This window comes from Myxocyprinus asiaticus, chromosome 6 (assembly GCF_019703515.2).
Source record: "Myxocyprinus asiaticus isolate MX2 ecotype Aquarium Trade chromosome 6, UBuf_Myxa_2, whole genome shotgun sequence".
Lineage (NCBI taxonomy): Eukaryota > Metazoa > Chordata > Actinopteri > Cypriniformes > Catostomidae > Myxocyprinus > Myxocyprinus asiaticus.
In genome coordinates, this window is record NC_059349.1 from 36,618,818 (window position 1) to 36,640,630 (window position 21,813).

At 40.9% G+C, this 21,813-nt stretch overlaps 1 protein-coding gene across 1 annotated transcript in view; it reads left to right on the top strand.

Annotated features, from left to right (window-relative positions):
• The first annotated feature begins 382 nt into the window (after positions 1-382).
• LOC127442211 (tenascin-R-like) overlaps positions 383-21,813 on the top strand; it is a 242,539-nt gene continuing 221,108 nt past the window's right edge. The window contains exon 1 of the mRNA XM_051700070.1: positions 383-469. The gene's annotated coding sequence lies outside the window, so the exon portion shown is untranslated. The remainder of the gene's footprint in view (positions 470-21,813) is intronic.

The window sequence follows — 21,813 nt, forward strand, 5'->3', positions numbered from 1 at the left end:
CTGCCAGATCAATACAATGAGTGAGGGAGAACAAGACAGTGGGTAGAGAGGAATAGAAAGGGTAGGAGAAAAGAGTGGGGGTGTCACTGGGAGAGGGAATGAGACAGAGATAGTGTATGTGTGTGTGTGTTAGAGAGAGAGAAGAGGGCGAGAGAGACCGATAGACACAGTGAGAGAGAGAGAGAGAGAGAGAGAGAGAGAGAGAGAGAGAGAGAGAGACCAAGTTAGAGCAGAAGCAAGGTGCACACGTTGCTCAGCCTCCTCACTGCAGCCGCGACAGGCAGCCAGAGAGGAGCTCCAATCTACCCGGTGGTGGCAACAATAGACTACAGAATACACAGCTGACCGATCAATAGACCTTTGCTAGAAACAGTGTGAGAGTGAAAAAGGCACTCAAGGACCAGGAAGAAGCATAAAAGGTGAAGATCTGAAGACACAAAGCAATTACAGCACTGGGTTCCAAAACTGGGTAAGTTGAGCTTGTCTTTAATAAGCGTCACTTGGTTCTCTGCTCATTGCTGCAGTACTGTACTTGAGGGGGGCTGTGGGCTGATAAGGGAAGTAGTGGAGGAAATGGGAGGGGGCTCAGGTAATGAATTGTTTTGTGGGTTCTGCATCAATCAAAACATTATCATGCTGAGCTTGAGACGGAGTGTCAGGTTACTCAAGTCACATGAGGGAGCTGACTATTTCTGATATAACCAGAGATGTATTCTCTTTGATTACATCATTTAAATCTGTTCAAATATGCATTTAGATTTTACTAAGTCGTCCAGAGGTATTATCAGTATCTATTCATGCTTTTTTTCTATTAACAAACATGTATTTGTACATTGAGGAAAAACAAGTGCATTATACTTATAGAAGTTGGTAATAAAGAATGCACTTTTATGCAAGTGAGAGTGTTGCAAAACTTTACTTTTATTATTGTTTGCCTTTTAGACATTATTAGCAATATCATTAATAATAAAATAATAATAATTATTATTATTAGCATAAATATATAAAATAGAATATATATCATCAGTGACAGACTGTTATTTTGATTTAACATGGAAATTATTGCTTGCAACCATTTTTACATGAGGTCTAGCAAACTTTTCATCCTTTCTAATTACTTGTTAATATTGTGAAGTTTTTTTTTTTTTAGAAGCATTAAAAAAATTTCATTGTTATGGAAGTATATTTGGTACAGATAACTGACAAATGTCACATCTATCAGAATAATTTGTTTCCTACTTTGAGTCTTGATGACATTTCTCATATTTGAAATACTAATTCTGTCCATGCTAAATGGTGTTATTGGCTATGTCAGTGTTTCAGATTAGTCCTTTATTCACTGTTGTTGATGGTGCTCAACAAATGCAATTAGAATGTATAATTGTGTAAGCCATTTCTATATGTCTAAACATAATATTCTGATGCACATCAGAATATGCATAAATGCAGATTCTGCAGATTCTGCTGTACTGTTCAGAAGGAATCTAAAAATGCATACAGCATACATATGTAAAACTGGAGACAAAAAACAGGTTTTTGGGTCAGCTCAGTTACTTCAAAGTTTTGCAAATACAGTAGCTGCAATCACCTCCAAATCTAGCTGCAGTCAGAAATCATGAAAGATCTGATTACTCCATTTTTTGCTTAGATGTTTTGTTAATTTCATATCAACCTCACTCACCTCTAAGAGTGAGTAATTATTGTTCTACGCAGTGAAACTTTCCATCCAAATATTTGGGGATGCTGCTCTGAGCAGATAATGATGTCACCATCCGTCTCTCTGGATAAACATGCTGTTTATTTCTTACACTACACCCAGAACCTAAGAAATATTCTCACACTTGCTGTTGTGCATCCATTCTTCCTGCACACATATCTGCACTGTGAAGGATATTGTCATATTTCTTAAGTGTTTGATTTGTCAAAGTCAGTTGAACATATTGTCCATGGGCAGAGAGTGTGGTATCGGCATGATATTAAAAAATCTGGTGTGGTGGATCCATTCTGCAGATTTATAGCTGGAGGATAAATCTTAACACCTCGGCTGTGAGACCTTTTTTCCATGCGATGAACGATACAGCACACCTCCCCACACAGTGTAAGATGAGAGCTCAGGGGTACATGGTAATCTCTCCGTAGGTAGATCACACCTCTCCGTTGCTCTTTCATTCCTCCCTCCTGCTCCTATTTCATTAGTCTTAGGCATGATTTCAAAGCTTTCCATGAGTCTGAGAATTCAGATAACATTTTCTCTCCTCCCTCTAGCAAGCAGACCTATCTATTAAACATGCAGCCACCAGAAGAGTCTCTCTCTCAACCAACACAGTGAAATTTATGGAAATGGAAATGTGGTTGACAGACAGTAGATTTTAAAACACTTGCTTTGGTTAAAACGAAAAATGTCACTCTCTTTACCAATACAAAGTTACTGAGAATGGCACTTACTGTAGACCTCTTAAATGGAGCTGCTGCTGTATTTCTGAGATAAAAAAAAAGGAGACTTATTTGTAATCTAAAGATTTAAAGACCCCATGAAATCATTTTTTATTTTTTTTTTAGTTTTGTGGCTTTTAGTCCATCCCTGTTTGCTTCGAGGTCCTCCTATGTTGACAAAATTCACTTTTAGAAGATTGATGCATTTAAAACTTAGTCTTTCTCTTCTGAGAAAACTGACCAAAAATATTGATGACTCATGCTGCACTACACACATTTTTGTCCAATCAACGGCTCTCTTGAATAAGAATGTTTCTCCCCCACAATCGATTGGCGAGTAGCAAAGCATGGGTCATGGCTGGTACGTAACTTAAAACTTATTGGCCATTTACGTCCTTTGATATTTCCTGCCCAGACTTCCTGTTTCAATAGGATATTCGTCAACACAGGACAGTGATTTCATGCTTCATGGGGTCTTTAAGAAAAATCAAATTATATCAAAATAATTGTTATGATAATGTAACACAAGATCCATGACGTACAATAAACCCATCTGTACAATGGGTTCTTGTGCAATTCATTATTCCATAATACATTTCGTTTTTTGTGATGCTTTTCTCTCTCTGTGAAAATAATTAACATATACCGACAGGCCAGTGGGTAGCTTAATAGCCCAACTGTGTTAGCCTATAAGGAAATTAATAATTTACATAATATTTCAGTCCAGGAGCTTTGCCTCTGCACAATGCCCAGCAGTAAATGTGTTGCACAAGTTTCTACTGTTGCTATTAGACTGCTACATGGTAATTAAGCCAGTCTCCCATCGGCATACTCTGAGGGAGAACGGTCGTGTTTAAAAAGAAATTGGGCTGCATATATTAGACCACCCGAGGATCATTGTCCAGAATGAAAGCAGGTTGTGGTGTCTGCTCCCTGTTGAACTCTCAAAAATGGGTTTCAGTTGACCATTCTTTTTGTCATTGACTTAAATACAGCTTAGCTGATGAATCCGTTTACCATAATGCCACATTATTGCATGTTGTGTGCAGTTTTTAATGTTCTCCTACTGTAGAAATGACCCATTTGAGGACTACTGTTCTCAATTTAATTAAGTCTCATTCTAATGCTCAACATAAGCCAATGACACATTAGACAACAGAAAAAGTGTTGTTGCTGAAGAAAATTATACCGAAAAATTAGGCATTTCTTGTTCACCCTTTGAACATGGAAGCCGTGGTCTATTCATGGGTTAAATCTATTTGATACATGCTTTGCAGGTGTGCCGTTTTGATGTTCACATACTGAAAGCCATGATAGCCTGTAATATACTCAAAAATACATTTTTGCTCCTTGCTGAATTTAGCTACTTAAAATTAGGTAATGTAACACAATTCTTGGATTTTTTTTAATTTTTTTTTTTAATTTTTTTTTTTTTTGTCACAACCTAATTTCATTTTGTGCAATAAATTTTAATTTGTAAAATGGAAGGTCATTTAATCCATTTGTTTTGGGACAGCTTAAATAATTTTCATTGGCCATAAACAGATGTACATATGATGTCAGGTTCCCAGAATGCACCGCAGCATGTGTAAAATTGGTGAATTATATGTCTTAAAAAAAATTGTTGAGTGTCACCGTATTTTTTTTTTTTCTTTTTTGGATGTTAAGGACACCGCATGCCTGGTTGGAAAGCTTGACTTAAAACTCATTGGCTAGATGTCATCCTCTATTGCTGAGACTACAAGCTTACACTTTTACACTTACAATAACAAATGTTAGAGATAAAAAATTTATTTTATTTTTTAAATGGAAATGGTATAAAGGAAGTTCCCTCAACGTAATTAAAATTATGACTTTGATAAATTTGTATCTAGTAGATGTGACAAAATAAATGTAAGTTCATACAGCAAGACTTGGTGGCTCAGTGGGAAGCACTGTTGCCTCACAGCAAGAAGGTCCTGAGTTTGGGTCCTGGCTCAACTGGGCTGTTCTGTGTAGAGTTTGCATGTTCTTCCTGTGTTTGTGTGAGGTTTCTTCTGGCTGCTCTGGTTTCCCCCACAGTCCAAAGACATGCAGTTTAAGTTAATTGGTGACTGCAAATTGCCTGTGTGTGAGCTAAGCTGGTGAGCTCTTGCTTTGATTGAAAAGGTGCTTGTTGCTTTGATGATCATTTCAACACATGAAACTGCAGCATTATGCTCTAAATCAGGGGTGTCAAACTCAGTTCCTGGAGGGCCGCAGCCCTGCAGAGTTTAGTTCCAGCCCTGCTCCAAAATGCCTCCTTGTAATCTTCAAGCACTCCCGAAGACCTTGATTAGCTTCTTCAGGTGTGTTTAATTAGGGCTGGAGCTAAACTCTGCTGGACTGTGGCCCTCCAGGAACCGAGTTTGACACCCCTGCTCTAAATGAACATGATTAACGTTAATTTGATTTTATCAGATTTGACTTTTTCAGACTGTAAAAAAAAAAAAGCTTCAGACTGATCAACATTATTTAAAGGTGAAGTGTACAATTTGTGCACAACTAGTGGCACCAAACAGAATTGTAAAAATAACCACAGCTTTCAAACAGGTTTCCTTGGGGGTATTCCAGAAAGCAGAGTTAACCAACTCTGACATAAACCCTGAACTCTGGGTTGCTTAAAGGGATAGTTCACCCAAAAATGACATTTACTCACCATCATGCCTTTCCAGATGTGTATGACTTTTTTTCTTCTGAAGAACACAAACACAAGATTTTTAGAAGAATATTACAGCTCTGTAGGTCCATACAATGCAAGTGAATGGTGACTAGACCTTTCAAGCTCCAAAAATCACATAAAAGCAGCATAAAAGTAATCCATATGACTCCAGTGGTTAAATATATGTTTTCAGAAGTGATATAATAGGTGTGGTTGAGAAACAGATCAATATTTAAGTCCTTTTTACTATACCTAGTTTATATTTTTAATATTTCATATTTTCCATAGATTTAATGTGATGCTTTTTAGTAGGCAAAACATGATTATTTATGTGCATTGTAAGATAAAGGTCTGCTGTAACAGAGGTGGAGAATGATAAGAAATATATATAAAAGGTATAAAAGGACATATATGTCGATTACTACATGTCCTTTTCTTATTTGGTGTGGCATTAAAACCTGCTTGTTGTCTTGTGCCCTAAAAGGCCATGGCTGGGAATTTTCATGTACAGTAGGGTCGATCTGCCCCAAGAAAACTTGGTATTGAATGAAATGATGTTGTTTTAACTGATTATGGATGTTTATGATCTCAAAATTATGGAAAAGTAACTTTTATTTCTTCCTAGTTGCAAAGGCAGCTGCAAACAGTCCATATTGAAAGGCAGATAAAAAAGGTAATTTAGAAAAGGACCATATAGTTCCAGATGGTGTAGAGGAGGATGAGCATCAGAAAGATACATATTTTTTTTATTAAATCACTCAGCCAGCAGCTAAGGAAGGGCACTTTAGGTTAATCTAAATAAACAGCATGTCTCATTTATATTTTCAGATAATAGAGTACAATGAACAAGTCTGGAAATTTGTGCATTATGTAATATTGTGTATTATAAATAAAATTTCTAACCTCGAGGTTATGCTATATAACCTCGATCTATGCTATCTGTGGTCCACAATATGATCACATATTATCTAGTCAGTAAAGAATAATAAGAGTGCTGAATTTGATTGCTTATGCTTTGAATTGGCAGACATTACCTGCATATTGATACTATGGAATGTAATTTTATGATTAACATTTTAACATTCATTGGCTGAACGAACTGTAAAAAAAAAAAAAAAAAAAAACAGTAATATAACCAAGGAAAACATGATTTTGTTGCAATTCTGATGACTTTGCTTAAATTTTTCTGTTGTTTTTTTGCAGCATATTTTAAACGAGTTTATATATTTTTGATCTGCCCTTTTTATTTATTTTTGCGCTTATTATTTATTTTATCTGCGCTTATTATTTTGATTCACATTTATTATTTTTGGATCCGTAACCGCAAATACTTTTGACGGGATTTTGATCCCATAAAGCCCTACCCACAGATAGAGAATGTGCATATGGATATTTACATATTGCGATATACATGATATAGCAACAAAACTATCGACTGACACTTTATATTGTCGCCACGATATATATCGTCATATCGCCCAGCCCTACACTGCTCATGGTCTTTTCTTTATTTAAATTATTTAAATAAATTGTTATATTGTCCTTGCAATAAAAATTGCAGTGTGGTTCTGCAATTTGTTTGTCTAAAACATTGAATGTAATGAATCTTTTTATGGGATGTTTTACTATGAACTTCGCTGCTTTTTTAATGCCATAAGAGTATACAGGGACATTGAGTTACATTTAAAATAATGTACATTAAGACATAAAACAATAAGCAAACTTGCTAAAATAGACCGGGTTTATGTTTGCAGTACAAAGGGTTCATGAACTGCAACTTTTTATTTTTAAGTATATATTTTTCTGGGTGTGTATCAGCTGCACGTCCAATGCCAGTGTTTGCCAGTTGATTACCAATGAGCTGGACTGAGCAGCTGCAGCAACTCTGGAAAAATGACATAAAGCTCTTTTCTCATTGGTCAGTCAGTTTTCATCGCAGTCCGAAGAAAAAACAATCAGACCACTTTCTGTAAAAAAAACAAAACCTTTGGATTGTCAGCGGATGATTTGTAGGACTTGCTGTGAATAGCGCCATTGAAATCCATTGTAACCGCTCAAAAGCTCGTTCGGAACTAAAAATCGCACTGAAAAAAATGGGTTTGGTGTGAACAGGCCTTAAGTCGCTATACCTGCTCTCTGGAACAGACCCCTGATCACGAAATAGATCGCCAAGAGGGGTGCAGAAACTAAACCATTAATGTACTACTAAAGTTTTGCTAACTTTAGTCATCCACTGTAGCCATATCCACACTAATCCATTTTTGTTTGAAAACACTGATTTTGCAATGTTTACACCTCTCATCCACACTGGAATGACAGTTTCTTCCACCAAAAAACTTAAACTTTCCAAAACACATTTGTGGAGCGGGACGTGGTCGTGTGTCTGTCATTGGGGAGAGAGGAAGCGGTAAGGGCCATCACCTGGTGATTAATGATACGTTACACCTGTGTCTCGTTACAGTGACAATGGAGATGGGCTTGAAAAGGCTGCCGAGAACGTCAGTGGGGGAGAGAGAGTCCCAGTCACACAGACCTGCCAGATCGTGAAGCTAAATGCTGCAAAGCTTTGAAACTTAATTATTTATGAGTTTTTGTTGTCTCTTACGACTAAGGATAGAGTAGATATCTTGTTGTGAAGCTGAAGTGTAAATGCACTGCTGTGAAGCTGAAGTCCCGGAGGGGGACTTCCCTCTAGAGCAGTTGTGTGACGAAACCCTTAGGCATGCCTTTGACCAAGTGAGAGTAATCGATGACCAGCAGCTCCAGCCTGACGTCGCCCTCACATATCCGTATTTTTCAATTATTAGGGACCAGTTGTATCGAGTGACGCAGGACACTCAAACCCATGAAAATTCAACCCAGTTATTAGTCCTGAGGAGCCGTCGGGAAACACTTTTCCAGGCGGCCCATCACAATCCTATGGCGGGTCACTAAGTGCAAGAAAGAACACTACACCGTTTAATGGCCCGCTTTTATTGGCTGGGCATTCATGAGGATGTGCGCAGATGGTGTGCGGCATGCCGTGAATGTCAGTTGGTGAGTCCACCGGCCAACCCAAGAGCGCCATTGTGCCCGTTACCGCTAATCGAGGTCCCCTTCGAAAGAATTGGCATGGACCTCATCGGGCCATTACAACAGTCAGCACGCGGATATCAATTTGTGTTAGTCCTGGTGGATTACACAACTCAATATCCGGAAGCAGTGCCCCTGCGCAACATCTCAGCATTCAGTGTTGCGGAGGCACTCTTCATTAATGCAATTATCTCCCAGGTGGGGATTCAGAAAGAAATCCTCACCAACCAGGACACTACATTTATGTCACGCACACTACACAAAATGTATGAATTGCTGGGGATTAAATCGATTCGCACCAGTGTTTATCACCTGCAAACTGACGGGCTGGTGGAACGATTTAATCGCACCCTTAAAAACATGATTCGTAAGTTCGTACACAAGGACGCTAGAAACTGGGACAAGTGGCTGGACCCTCTATTATCTGCAGTCAGGGAATTCCCGCAAGCCTCGACGGGGTTTTCCCCCTTCGAGTTCCTGTATGGACGCCGGCCCCACGGGGTGCTTGACATCATATGGGAGGCGTGGGAGGAAGGAACTTCCCAGAGCAAAAATGAAATTCAATATGTCCTTGATCTTCGAGCAAAGCTACACACACTGGGTCAGTTGTCACAACAGAATTTTCTCCAATCTTAAGAGACACAAAGCTGGCTGTATATAGGGGTGCCCAGCTATGGGAATTTGCACCGGGAGACAAAGTACTTGTATTATTCCCCACATCGAGCACAAAATTACACGCCAAGTGGCAAGGACCCTTTGAGGTTACACGGCGAGTCGGGGACCTCAATTTTGAAGTTAAACGAATGGATAGAGGTGGGGCACATCAAATTTACCACCTCAACCACCGTAAATTATGGAGACAGGCAGTTCCCGTGTCCATGGCGATGGTAGATCCGGAGAGAGCGGAGCTCGGGCCAGAGGTGAAGTTCAAAGCCAATACATTCACCCCGGTCCCTTGTGGAGACCACCTCTCGCTGTGGAAGTACGGTATCTGGGCTTCCACTTGGGTCATGGGCAGGTACGTCCACAAATTGATAAGACTGCAGCGATAGCAGCCTGCCCATGTCCCAAGTCCAAAAAGGAGGTGAGGCAGTTCATGGGGCTGGCTGGCTGGCTATTACAGAAGGTTTGTTCCTAATTTTTCTGATGTCACCAGCCCCTTGACTGATCTCACTAAAAGGGGGCACCAGATCCGGTCCAGTGGATGGAGGCGTGCCAACAGGCTTTCAGGAGAGTGAAATCTGCACTCTGTGGCAGGCCGCTTTTACATGCTCCTAACTTCTCTCTCCCCTTTATTTTACAGACGGATGCATCAGAGAGGGGGATGGGGGCCGTGCTGTCGCAGGAGGTGGAGGGTGTGGAGCGCCCTGTGCTGAAAAATAGTCGTAAGCTCTCTTTGAGAGAGACTAAGTACAGCACCATCGAGAAATTGTGCCTTTCCATCAAGTGGGTGGTCCTAACCCTCGGCTACTACCTGCTGGGGCGGGCCTTCATCCTCCACTCGGATCACGCCCCACTTCAGTAACTCCACCGCATGAAAGATACCAATGCGCGGATCACTCTTTGGTACTTGGCACTTCAGCCCTTCGAATTTAAGGTGGTCCACAGGCTGGGGCCACAGATGGTTGTGGCTGATTTCCTCTCCAGGAATGGGGGGGAGTTGGCAGGCTGGATGTTGCCCGGGCCCGAGTCGGGCAGTGGGGGTATGTGGAGCGGGACGTGGTAATGTGTCTGTCACTGGGGAGAGAGGAAGCGTTAAGGGCCATCACCTGGTGATTAATGATACGTAACACCTGTGTCTCATTACAGTGGCGACGGAGATGGGCTTGAAAAGGCCGCTGAGAACGGCAGTGGGGGAGAGAGAGTCCCAGTCACACAGACCTGCCAGATTGTGAAGCTAAATGTTGCAAAACTGTGAAACTTAATTATTTATGAGTTTGTGTTGTCTCTTACGACTAAGCCTAGAGTAGATACCTTGTTGTGAAGCTGAAGAGTAAATGCACTGCTGTGAAGCTGAAAAGCCAAAGACTTTTGTTAGACTGGTAAACCATTAAAGCTTGTTTTACCTGGACTGCCACCCCGCTTCCTGCTTCCTTAATGTTGATTCTTCTATAACATTCAACAACTGCATTTTTAAGAAAACAATGACATTAGGAAACTTAAAACAGCGGTTTCAAACTTAGCATGGACATGGCCTGAATTAGACCACGCCCACTCACCAAAACCCATCGTCCAAAGTCAGCAAACCTAAACTTACACTTACAGCACTTTTAATAGTGATAATGCAAGAAGTCAGCACATTGGGTTTGTATGCGTGTGCGTGTGTGTGTGTTTATATTGGCCTCCTATCAGGTATACCTGATAGGTACGCTGACAGTTTTAGATAAATTTCCAGCTGCTGGCATTTTGAAAAGCTTTGCTGAGCCAAAGAAAATCAGCAATCAATAGAGTGCTAAAAACACTGTTATATAGTGCTCAGTGACAAAAAAAAACAAAACATTTGACTTATCAGCTAGTATTCGATCAGGGCCAGCTAACAGGGTGATTGATTGCTCTGTAAAGCTCTGGAGGAAATGGAAGAAATGAATAAATCAGGAGTGATTTACAGACACACAGATAAGAGCCAGGAATTTCTTTATTCCTATCTAAAACCAGCCAGTGCGTTGATCTACTAGTATTCTTAAAAGAGAATGAGATCATAAAGGACAGAAAGTGAGAAGACAGCAGGCATAGTCAAGATCTGGTTGTGTTTAACAAAGTTAAACTGAGTGAGAAAAAAAAAAAAAAAAAAACAGCTATCAGAATCAGAATCAGAATCAGCTTTATTGCCAAGTATGCTTACACATACAAGGAATTTGTCTTGGTGACAGGAGCTTCCAGTGTACAACAATACAAAAACAATACAAAAACAGCAGCAAGACATTGATAATAATAAAAAATAAAAAATAAAACTAATTATAAACATACGTACAGACACACACATACATACATACACACATACACATGGGTAGTGCAAATCTAATACAATCTGTTATGTACAGTGTGAATACAAATCTGTTATGTACAGTGCAAATGTTTTTTTTTTTTGTTTTTTTTCAGAGGAATGAAATGGCAGAAGAGGTTGGGTGTGTTGGATAAATTTAAGAAAGACTAAACTGTGTATTGCACATAGTTATTGCTCAATGGGGCAATTTAACTGTTCATGAGATGGATAGCCTAAGGGAAAAAACTGTTCCTGTGCCTGATGGTTCTGGTGCTCAGAGCTCTGAAGCGTCGGCCAGAAGGCAACAGTTCAAAAAGGTAGTGGGCAGGATGAGTGGGATCCAGAGTGATTTTTCCAGCCTTTTTCCTCACTCTGGAAGTGTACAGGGGGCAACCAATAATCCTCTCAGCAGTCAGAACTGTCCTTTGTAGTCTTCTGATGTCTGATTTCATAGCTGAACCAAACCAGACAGTTATTGAAGTGCAGAGGACAGACTCAATGAGTGCTGAGTAAAACTGTATCAGCAGCGCCTGTGGCAGGTTGAACTTCCTCAGCTGGTGAAGGAAGTACAACCTCTGCTGGGCCTTTTTCACAATGGAGTCAGTGTGGGTCTCCCACTTCAGGTCCTTTTAGAGATGGTAGTGCCCAGGAACCTGAATGACTCCACTGCTGCCACAGTGCTGTTTAGAATGGTGAGGGGGGTCAGTGTTGGGGTGTTTCTCCTAAAGTCCACAATGATCTCCACCGTTTTGAGCGTGTTCAGCTCAAGGTTGTTTTGACTGCACCAGACAGCCAGCTGTTCAACCTCCCTTCTGTATGCAGACTCATCATCATCTTGGATGAGGCCGATGACAGTGGTGTTGTCTGCAAACTTCAGGAGCTTGACAGAGGGGTCCTTGGCGATGCAGTCATTGGTGTAGAGGGAGAAGAGTAGTGGGGAGAGCACACATCCCTGGGGGGCACCAGTGCTGATTGTACAGGTGCTAGAAGTGAGTTTCCCCGTCTCACAAGCTGCTGCCTGTCCGTCAGAAAGCTGGTAATCCAATGACAGATAGACATGGGGACAGAGAGTTGGTGTAATTTATTCTGGAGTATAGCTGGGATGATGGTGTTGAAAGCCGAACTGAAGTCCACAAAAAGGATCCTTGCATATGTCCCTGGTCTGTCCAGATGTTGCAGGATATGATGCAATCCTATGTTAACTGCATCATCCACAGTCCTGTTTGCTCAATAAGCAAATTGAAGGGGATCTAGAAAGGGTCCAGTGATGTTCTTCAGGTGGGCCAACACCAGTCTGTCAAATGATTTCATGACCACAGACGTCAGGGCGACAGGTCTATAGTCATTAAGTCCTGTGATTATTGGTTTCTTTTGGAAAGGAATAATGATTGAGCATTTGAAGCAGTATGGGACTTCACACTGCTCCAGTGATCTATTGAAGATCTGTGTGAAGATGGGGGCCAGCTGGTTAGCACAGGATCGAAGACACACTGGTGAGACGCCATCTGGGCATGAAGCCTTCCTCGTCTTTTGTTTCCGAAAGACGCGGCTCACATCATCTTCACAGATCTTAAGTGCAGGTTGAGTAGCAGGAGGGGGGATGAGGGGGGTTGCAGGAGGTGTTGGTGTTTGTGTGAAGTGAAGGTCAGAGTGGGTGTGGGGTGTGTGATTGGGCCTTTCAAATCTGCAGTAGAAAACATTCAGGTCATCAGGCAGTTGTTGGTTCCCTACAGGGCTGGGGGTAGGAGTCCTGTAATTTGTGAGTTGTTTCATGCCACTCCACACTGATGCAGGGTCGTTAGCTGAAAACTTGTTTTTCCAGCTTCTCAGAGTATCTTCTTTTAGCCACTCTGATTTACTTGTTCAGTGTGTTCCTGGCCTGATTGTACAAGACTTGATCCCCACCCCTGTAAGCATCCTCTTTGGCCTGATGAAGCTGCCTGAGCTCTGCTGTAAACCACGGTTTGTCATTGTTGAACTTTAAACAGGTACTAGTAGGAATGCACATATCCTCACAGAAACTGATATATGATGTAACAGTATCTGTGAGCTCGTCCAGGTCTGTTGCTGCAGCCTCAAAAACACTCCAATCTGTGCAATCGTAGCAGGCTTGTAGTTCCCGCTCTGCTTCATTGGTCCATCTCTTTAGAGTCCTTACTACTGGCTTGGTTGATTTTAATTTCTGCCTGTAGGTTGGAAGAAGATGAACCAGACAGTGATCAGAGAGTACCAAATCTGCTCTAGGAACAGAGCGACATGCATCCTTTATTGTTGTGTAACAATGATCCAGTATGTTCCTGTCTCTGGTGGGGAATGTGATGTGCTGTTTGTATTTGGGCAGTTCACATGTGAGATTTGCTTTGTTAAAATCCCCAAGAATAATAATAACTGAGTCCGGGTATTGTTGTTCCATGTCTGTGATCTGATCAGCCAGCCGTTGCAGCGCTGTGTTCAAACACACGTTTGGCGTGATATACACACTCAGCAGAATAAACGAGGAAAACTCCCGCGGCAAGTAGAAAGGCTTACAGTTAATAAAGAGCGCTTCCAAATTTGGACAGCACATCTTCTTTAACCTTGCTACATCTGTACACCAACTTTCATTGATATAAAAGCATGTTCCACTGCCTCTCGTTTTCCCCGTTAACACCGCGATGCGATCCGCTCTGAACAGCTGGAAGGCCGGCAGATGTAACGCGCTGTCCGGAATGACTTCACTCAGCCAGGTTTCTGTGAAGCACAAGGCAGCAGAGATTGAAAAGTCCTTGTTTGTGCATGTGAGGAGATGTAGTTCGTCTGATTTGTTAGGAAGAGAGCAGAGATTCACTAAGTGAATACTCGGCAGTGCAGTTCGAAATCTGTGCCAAAGGAGTTTGACCAGTTCACCGGCTCTTCTCCCTCGCCTGTGTCTCTTGAACAGCAGAGCTGCGCCACCAACTAAAATGTCTTGCAAAACGTCGGAATATTCGAAAACCGGGAAAAGATTGTCTGGTACATGCTGTCGAATGTTCAGCAGTTCGTCTCTGTTAAAACTGACTGGAAAAAGATTACTAAACACAGGACAACAAACAAAAACAACAAAAGAACTGAGGAGCTCCACACCGAGGCAGCCATCCATGGCACCATCATGATGAGACACTCATGTCCCTATCAATGGATTTGTTGTGGTAATAGGTCAATTGCATAACTATGTTTTGTTGATACTGCTTTTAAATTACCTCTGGCTTAAAATAATAAATTATTATGAGTATAAATATTACTTTTCTAACGCAAATGTGAATTTTTTGTAATTATTTCTCAATTCAACATTTGTTTCAACATTTATTTTGATGGCCAAATAAGTTGGCAGTTTATTTCTGTGACAGCTGCTATGTGACATAGGTATCTTATGATTTGCTCATTTCATGACCTTAAGTCCATGCGGTTGCACCATTGAAGCTGTGGTTTAAACTTCAGGCTGTGATCTCAGCTCATCTAAAAGTTTGAGTAAAAGGCATGTTTTCTCATGGTTTTAAATTGCCTGTTTGTTTATCTTGCCCTGAAGATACTGTAAAGTTGATGTAGAGAAATGCAACAACTTGTAAAAGACTTGTATCTGCCAAAACGGCCAAAAGTACAAAAAGTGTGAATAAATTTGTCCTTTTGCTGAGCACCTAGCGCATACTTTTTTTTTTTTTTTAAGCAAATAATTCATGCAAAATGAAAATTCTTGTAGCATTTACTCACCATCATGATGTTCCAAACCTGTATGTCTTTCTTTCTTCTGCTGAACACAAAAGGAGGAATTTAAAAGGATGTCCTGTTCGCTGTTTTCAATACAAGGACAGAGCATCATATTCCAAGTCTTCTAAAGACATACAATAAGATTTGTTGAGAAACAAGCTGATTTGAGTGAAAATCTTGACTTCAGTCATAGCTCTTTTTTACACATTCACATTTCACTCAAGATTTTCACAGTAAAATAACTTACATTTTGGCTTGTTTCCCAACAAAACATATTGTGTGCCTTCAGAAGACTTGGAATGTGACATACGAGCTGCATGGACTACTTTTATGACACTTTTGGGTCCTTTTTTTTAAAGCTTTAAAGTAAGTCACTTTGAACTGCCATTCTATTGAAATCAGCCAATGGGACACCCTTTCCTTAATACTGTATGTTAATTCCTCCTTTTGCATTCTGCAGAGGAAAGAAGGTCATATGGATTTTAAAGGACATGAGAGTCAGTAAATCCCTTTAATTCAGTTTGCATGTGCTCTATACTATACATGGCCTATCAAAAGCATGTTATCTTTTCATTCCTTTGTCAAACACAGTAATTTTTAATTTCCAGAGTAGATGAGGTCACATTTATCACAACCAATCAGGTTTTCTGCATATCTTAGGCTTGTTATTTGACATGTGATTAAGAAGTAAAACAATTATTTGCTCCAGTGAAGATTCTATCTGTCTGCAATTAGACAGTATCATTAACTTAATATGTTATCTGCTCACAAATTTCCTCTCTCATAAATGTCTCCAATGGAAATGTGCCGGCTCACTCGTATAAGTGGTCACATTTTATTTGTAACTCTGTAAATGCACACCCATGGAGATACAGATGTAAACCTACATGTAAAATGAATCTTTCTGATACAATGTCATTTTCGATTAGTGCTAGTATTCCAACACTTACATGGGATTCTAGAGGCGACATGGTCAATGACTTCTGTCAGAAGCAATTATTGACAAAATGTCAAATCTGTATTTTTAAAGGACACAAGTACAACAGCCATGCAAACTAATGTTGGCAGAGAGAGAGAGAGAGAGAGAGAGAGAGAGAGAGAGAGAACCTTGGCTTGGACAATATTTTTCATCTTTAATTCACAAACATATCAAACCAAATGACTTGTATTCATTATTTCAGGCCAAAAGATAGAATAAAACAAATTATTTTATAATGACTTCCAGGCGGTGGTAGTAATTACAGCAGTGGAACTGATTAAGTTCATCCAATAATTAACAAATATCATTGATTTTCCACTGAGAGAGCCCGACAGGCACAGCAGCTCCCAAACACCCATCATCCACTATCCACTCCTGCTTCTTGTTCTCCCCGAAGCAATAGGCCAATCAGATGACTGCAGTTTGAGAAGTGCAATAATAGTCCAACACACTGATATTCTGTGCAAAGCTCTTTTCTGTTCCTTTGCAAATAGATAGACAAGATTGAACAATTTGGTAGAGTTTGTTGAAAAAACAAATCACAGCTCTTCTCTTGTAGTTGGAATCTGTAGATCTGTTGTATAGGATATTTGCTATGACCCACTGTTTGTAGCTGTGTTGCTGGCTCGTGTTGGTCTTTCAGTCACTAGTTCTCCCCATCTGTGCGGGCAGATGGAGAAACACTCCCACATAAAGTTTTCTTTGCCAATTTCCATCCTTCCTGCTTTGTAGTTAAGAGAATTGAGGCATTTATTGTGGATCTATTGTGTCATCATTAACCAGTCCAGCTATTTATTCAATGCCTCACTTATAGACATTTCAGGGTTACTAATAATGTGTTATATTTCTCAGCTGAATACATGCAGAATGATATCAGTGTATGTCTTATTTGAATGGACAATTGCATTCAATTGCTCCTCTGAGAGATTTGATCTTTTAACAAAAGCCCACACGATTGCTGACGAGTGTAATATTAAAACAGATTCTGCTTGCTGAACAAAGTCAGTGTGGAAATGCAAGCAGATCTTTTGAGACTCATAGATTTACATTAAAATTTACATTCAGCATGGGTGCATTGTCATTAAATATAAATTCCTTTGGTCAACATTTTGTTAGTCTTAGAAATAACTGTTTGTCGAAGCCTGTAAGACATTTAAAAGAGACTTTAGAGGGTAGTTTCAATAAATGATTAAAAGGGTTCTAAAACATTTATACCCTAAATGAAATTGAACTGAATCAAGGTAGTGTCATGAATTGAACCAGCACACTGATGATAATGAACCCAGGAGCAGGGGTATTTACTGAGGTACAGCAGGATGTGACAGACGAATAATGATAACCACAGAGATGGATGAAGATGGCTCTGGAGGAACAACAACAGGTGAGTAACAATGGAGAGAACTGAGGTGCGACAATGTAGGAAGTTCAAATAGCAACAGAGCTGAATATAAATCCACACTACAGGTGAAAAGGGTGATTCAAACACTGCATGGAAGCAACGCAGTCAGCACTATTCCTTAGAGAAACTTGACAGAGAATGACTATGAGAGGTGAGTATTTGTAGCATCCTTGATTAACTATGGGATTGTGTGCAGGTGTTCGTGATTAGAAGTCCGGAGAGAGAAAGAGAGATTGGAGTATAGACGGAGAGCCCGGCATGGGCGTGACAGTACCCCCTCAACAGGCTGCTCCAGAGGCCCGGAGACCCTGATGCCATGGTCGACCTCATCTATGCGGCGCTGGATGATCAGAATGTTCTGCGTGGAAGTTGGTAATTAGAGTTGGGTCCAGGATGTCATCTCAAGCAACCCACAAATGTTCTTCTGGGCCGTACATCTCCCAGTCAACAAGGTACTCGAGACAACCCCCCCGGGGTCTGGGGAAGGACAGAGAGAAGAATGGTAAGGTTTTAGAAGGGAAACATGAAATGAGGGTTCAATATGGTAGTGGGGGTTGGGGGGGGGGGGGGGGGTAATTGAAGACAATATGTGACTGCATTTATCTGTTCTAAGATGGTAAAGGGACAAATGTAGCGAGGACTTTACTTGCAGAATGAGTCAAATGTCTCAGGTGGATAGCCAGACCTTCTGCCCAGGCTGGTACTGGGGTGTTGCTGAGCGCCGAGCATCTGCCTGGTTCTTCTGACCCTCTCGCTCTCCTTAAACCAATGGTCTACCGCTGGGACATCCGAAGGTTCACCCGACCAAGAGAAGAGTAGTGGCTGGAAGCAGAGTACGCACTGGAACTGAGAGAGGCAGGTCTGAAACCCCAAGCGCGAATTTCCCCTGACTCCAGGACACCACTGGAGAATGTTGGATCAGCCAAGGGTGACTGAGGATAACATCAGATGTAGAGCCATTCAAGATGAGAAGTGGGAGGTACTCAGAGTGACAGGCGCCTACTTTCACAGTGACTGGTTCAGTTTGGTGAGTTATGTAGCCGTTACCAAGTGGTTGGCCCATTACGGAGTGGATGGGGAGTGGAGAAGAGCATGGGATGGAGCTGAGGCAGAGCTTTCTGCTGAGCACCAGGAGATGAAATTCCCCGCCATTCCGGCAGGATGGCAGTAATGAGAGTGCACCATCACTCACTGCGGTCAGATTGGGCACTCTGGCAGGATTTGAGCAGCGGAACCGCAGTAGAGGCAGAAGCGATGTTCCAGACGTCTCCGGCATTTGGCGGGGTTCAGCCAAAAGGAATCCAGTTGCATCGGGGGGTGGGGGTGGTTCTGTGACCCAGGAAACCGAAGCAGAGAAGTGTTGAGACTTGGCGTGGGAGGTAACAGCTTCACTCAGGCAGGATTGCATTCGATTAGCAATTCTGATAGAAAGTTGTATGAAGTGCTCCAGGCCCATAAAGTCATCATAGCCAGCCAGTTGTAAATGCAAGGAGGGGTTGAGTCCTTGGCGATAGGTGGTGAGGAGAGCCATCTCGTTCCACCCACTGGCCGCGGCAATGGTACGAAACGTCAATGCGTAGTCCGTGATGGAATTTCTTCCCTGACGAATGCAGTGAAGCTGCTCTCTAGTGTGGGCACCACCAACGGAGCTGGCAAAGACCTAATGGAAGTGGGACATAAAGGCATCGACAGAGTGAGTGACGGGGCCATCTTGTTACCAGATCGTGGTAGCCCATTGGAGGGCTCGGCTGGACAGGAGGGATATTATGAAAGCTACCTTGGACCGCTCTGTGGGGAATCAATGAGACTGCATTTCGATGGTGAGAGAGCGTAGCAGAAGAAATCCACTGCAGCCTTCCGCTGACCCGGAGAACGCTGTAGGCGTGGCCAGGGGACCCGCTGAAGTGCTGATGGGTGTCGGAGGGGCAGAAGGCTGTGGAGAAGGACTCGCTGAGGCTCCGGATGGATTATGCATGTCTATGTGTTCGTCCAGACTGCAAGCAGGGCTGCCCGCAGCTGTGGCAGTCAGAGCAGAGAGGGACTGACAAAGCTGTTGCACTAGCACCTCGATGGTATCAGTGGCGCGATACAAATCCGATCCCGCTGGGTCCATAGTGCGGTCAAGTCTTCTGTCATGAATTAAATCAACACACTGATGATAGTTATGAACCCAGGAGTGGGGATCTTTATTGAGGTACAGCAGGATGTGACAGATGAATAATAATAACCACAGAGATGGATGAAGACAGCTCTGGAGGAACAACAACAGGTGAGTAACAATGGAGAGTATTGAAGGAGTGACTACTTCAAGTGAGGAGCAATAATGAAGGAAGTTCAAATAGCAACAGAGTTGAATATAAATCCACACTACAGGTGAAATGGGTGATACAAACACTGCATGGAAGCAGCGTGGTCAGCACTAGCACACACTAGACTTGACAGAGGATGACTGTGAGAGGTGAGTATTTGTAGCATCCTTGTTTAACTATGAGATTGTGTGCAGGTGTTCATGATTAGAAGTCCAGAGAGAGAGAGAGTATAGATGGAGAGGGAGAGCCCGGCATGGGCGTGACAGATAGATAACATATTTAATTTTACGCAAATGAAAACGAGCCGGGGCAGAGGTACAGTCTGTTCATTGGGTTCTGTACTGTTTTGTACCTTTGTGTTTTGACCGTTCAGCCAACAAAATATTGACAATGCTCTTTTCCAAAACATCTCCAAAACATTCCAGAAAAAGAAAAAAAAAGTCAAAATTTGACTTGACCCAAGAAGATCTATTTAACGGATTGTACGTCTATCCCTCACAGCCTCGTTATCATTCATGTTAAATTAAAGGTGCACTCATTAATTGTTTCTTCATTAAAATAGTTTAACTCCTAAAGACATGAAATGTAATTTTGCAATATCATGAAATCATGTCCAGTCACATTAAAATGAAGACTGAAGTCAAATCAGTAACCTTCAAGTCTGAAATTTTCTTTTTAGCCCACCAGCTAAGGTGGCTGGAAGAAAAACTAAATAAAAATAAAAATAAATAAATAAAAAATACCAGCCATTCAGATTTCTTACTGGCCAATTTTTTTAAAATCATTTTTTATTGCATTTTACAAGTAGATTTTACAGACAAGAGAGACAGATAAACAATACTGTAAATCTGTTTAAAATTGAACTGCTTTTTTTATGGAATTGTATTGTTTTATTTTATTATTTATGAAATATTATAGTTCATTTAGAATAATTTTCCAGATTATTTCCTTAATACAGCTAAATTAAATTTGTATTTTAAACTACATGCTGTCATATTAATAACCAGTAAATAACTCTCATGAGTCTCCTGAGCCTGTACACATAACACAGTAACAGTTAGTCAGTTCAGTCATCTCCAATTGATTCTTTGATTCACTAAAAAGAGCCGGCTCACAGAGTCATTTATTTGGGAATTGGACAGCACTGGTAGCACTGTAGTTGTTAATTCACTAAAAAGAACAGGCTCAAAGAGTAATTTCTTTGGGAATCAGACTACTCTGTCGCGTATTATGTCTTGCGCTGTAGATTCAAAAGAACCAGTTAAAAAAAAAAAAAAAAGAGTAATTTGATTTGGAATCGGTCTACTCTGGTAGAGCTTTATGGTGATGCAGAAGCAGCAAGGGTTGCTGTGGCACTTAATAGTAGTACAGGAAACACTGTGAGTATTTTATTCCGGTTTTCTGTCCGCATCGCCAGAAGAATGCATGTTCAAGAACCATTAACGAAACCGAACGTCATGAATGCTGTAGATGCAGAAGCAGCTAGGGTTGGCAATTATTAATTTCAGATCCCAGTAACCTTATAAAAGCTGTTTTTATTCTACATGGAGAGGGTCATGTGCCATTTTAGAATCACATGACCAGCCGAATACTACTCGCTTAATCTCAGTAACTGTCCTGTTATTTGACACTTTCACTCATTGATTAAAGTAATCATGGCTGACTGTGAATCCTAAATTTCTACAATGGCATCTGAAACTGAAAACTATTGATTTTAAATGATGCTACATCCAAGCCGCTAGGTGTCAGTGTAAGTCCAAGATGATACAAAGACAAAAGTTACTGAGTGCACCTTTAAATATGTTAAATTAAATTTTAAATAAAAATTCTGTCACGAATATTATATTCATTTACTCCCCCTCATGATGTTCCAAAACCGTGTAACTTTCTTTCCTCCGTAGAACACAAAAATATATGTCATACAAAGTCATTTGATTTGGAACAACATAAAGGTGAGTAAATAATGACAGAATTTTAGTTTTTGGTTGAACTGTTACTTTAAGGTGAATATCTAGTACAAATTCTGAACAATGAGCCAAACTGCAATACTATTGTATGCAGATTTTCTAGTAGCTTTACCTGACAATATCCATGTAAATTATTTGCTTGTGAATTCAACCTGAAACAGTAAACAGTGGATTATGTATTCAGCCCTGTACTTCCAATATCTAAAAGTATAATGTGATTTTTCCTCTTCTCTGCACATCACAAGTGTCAGCCTAGTATTTGCGTCTT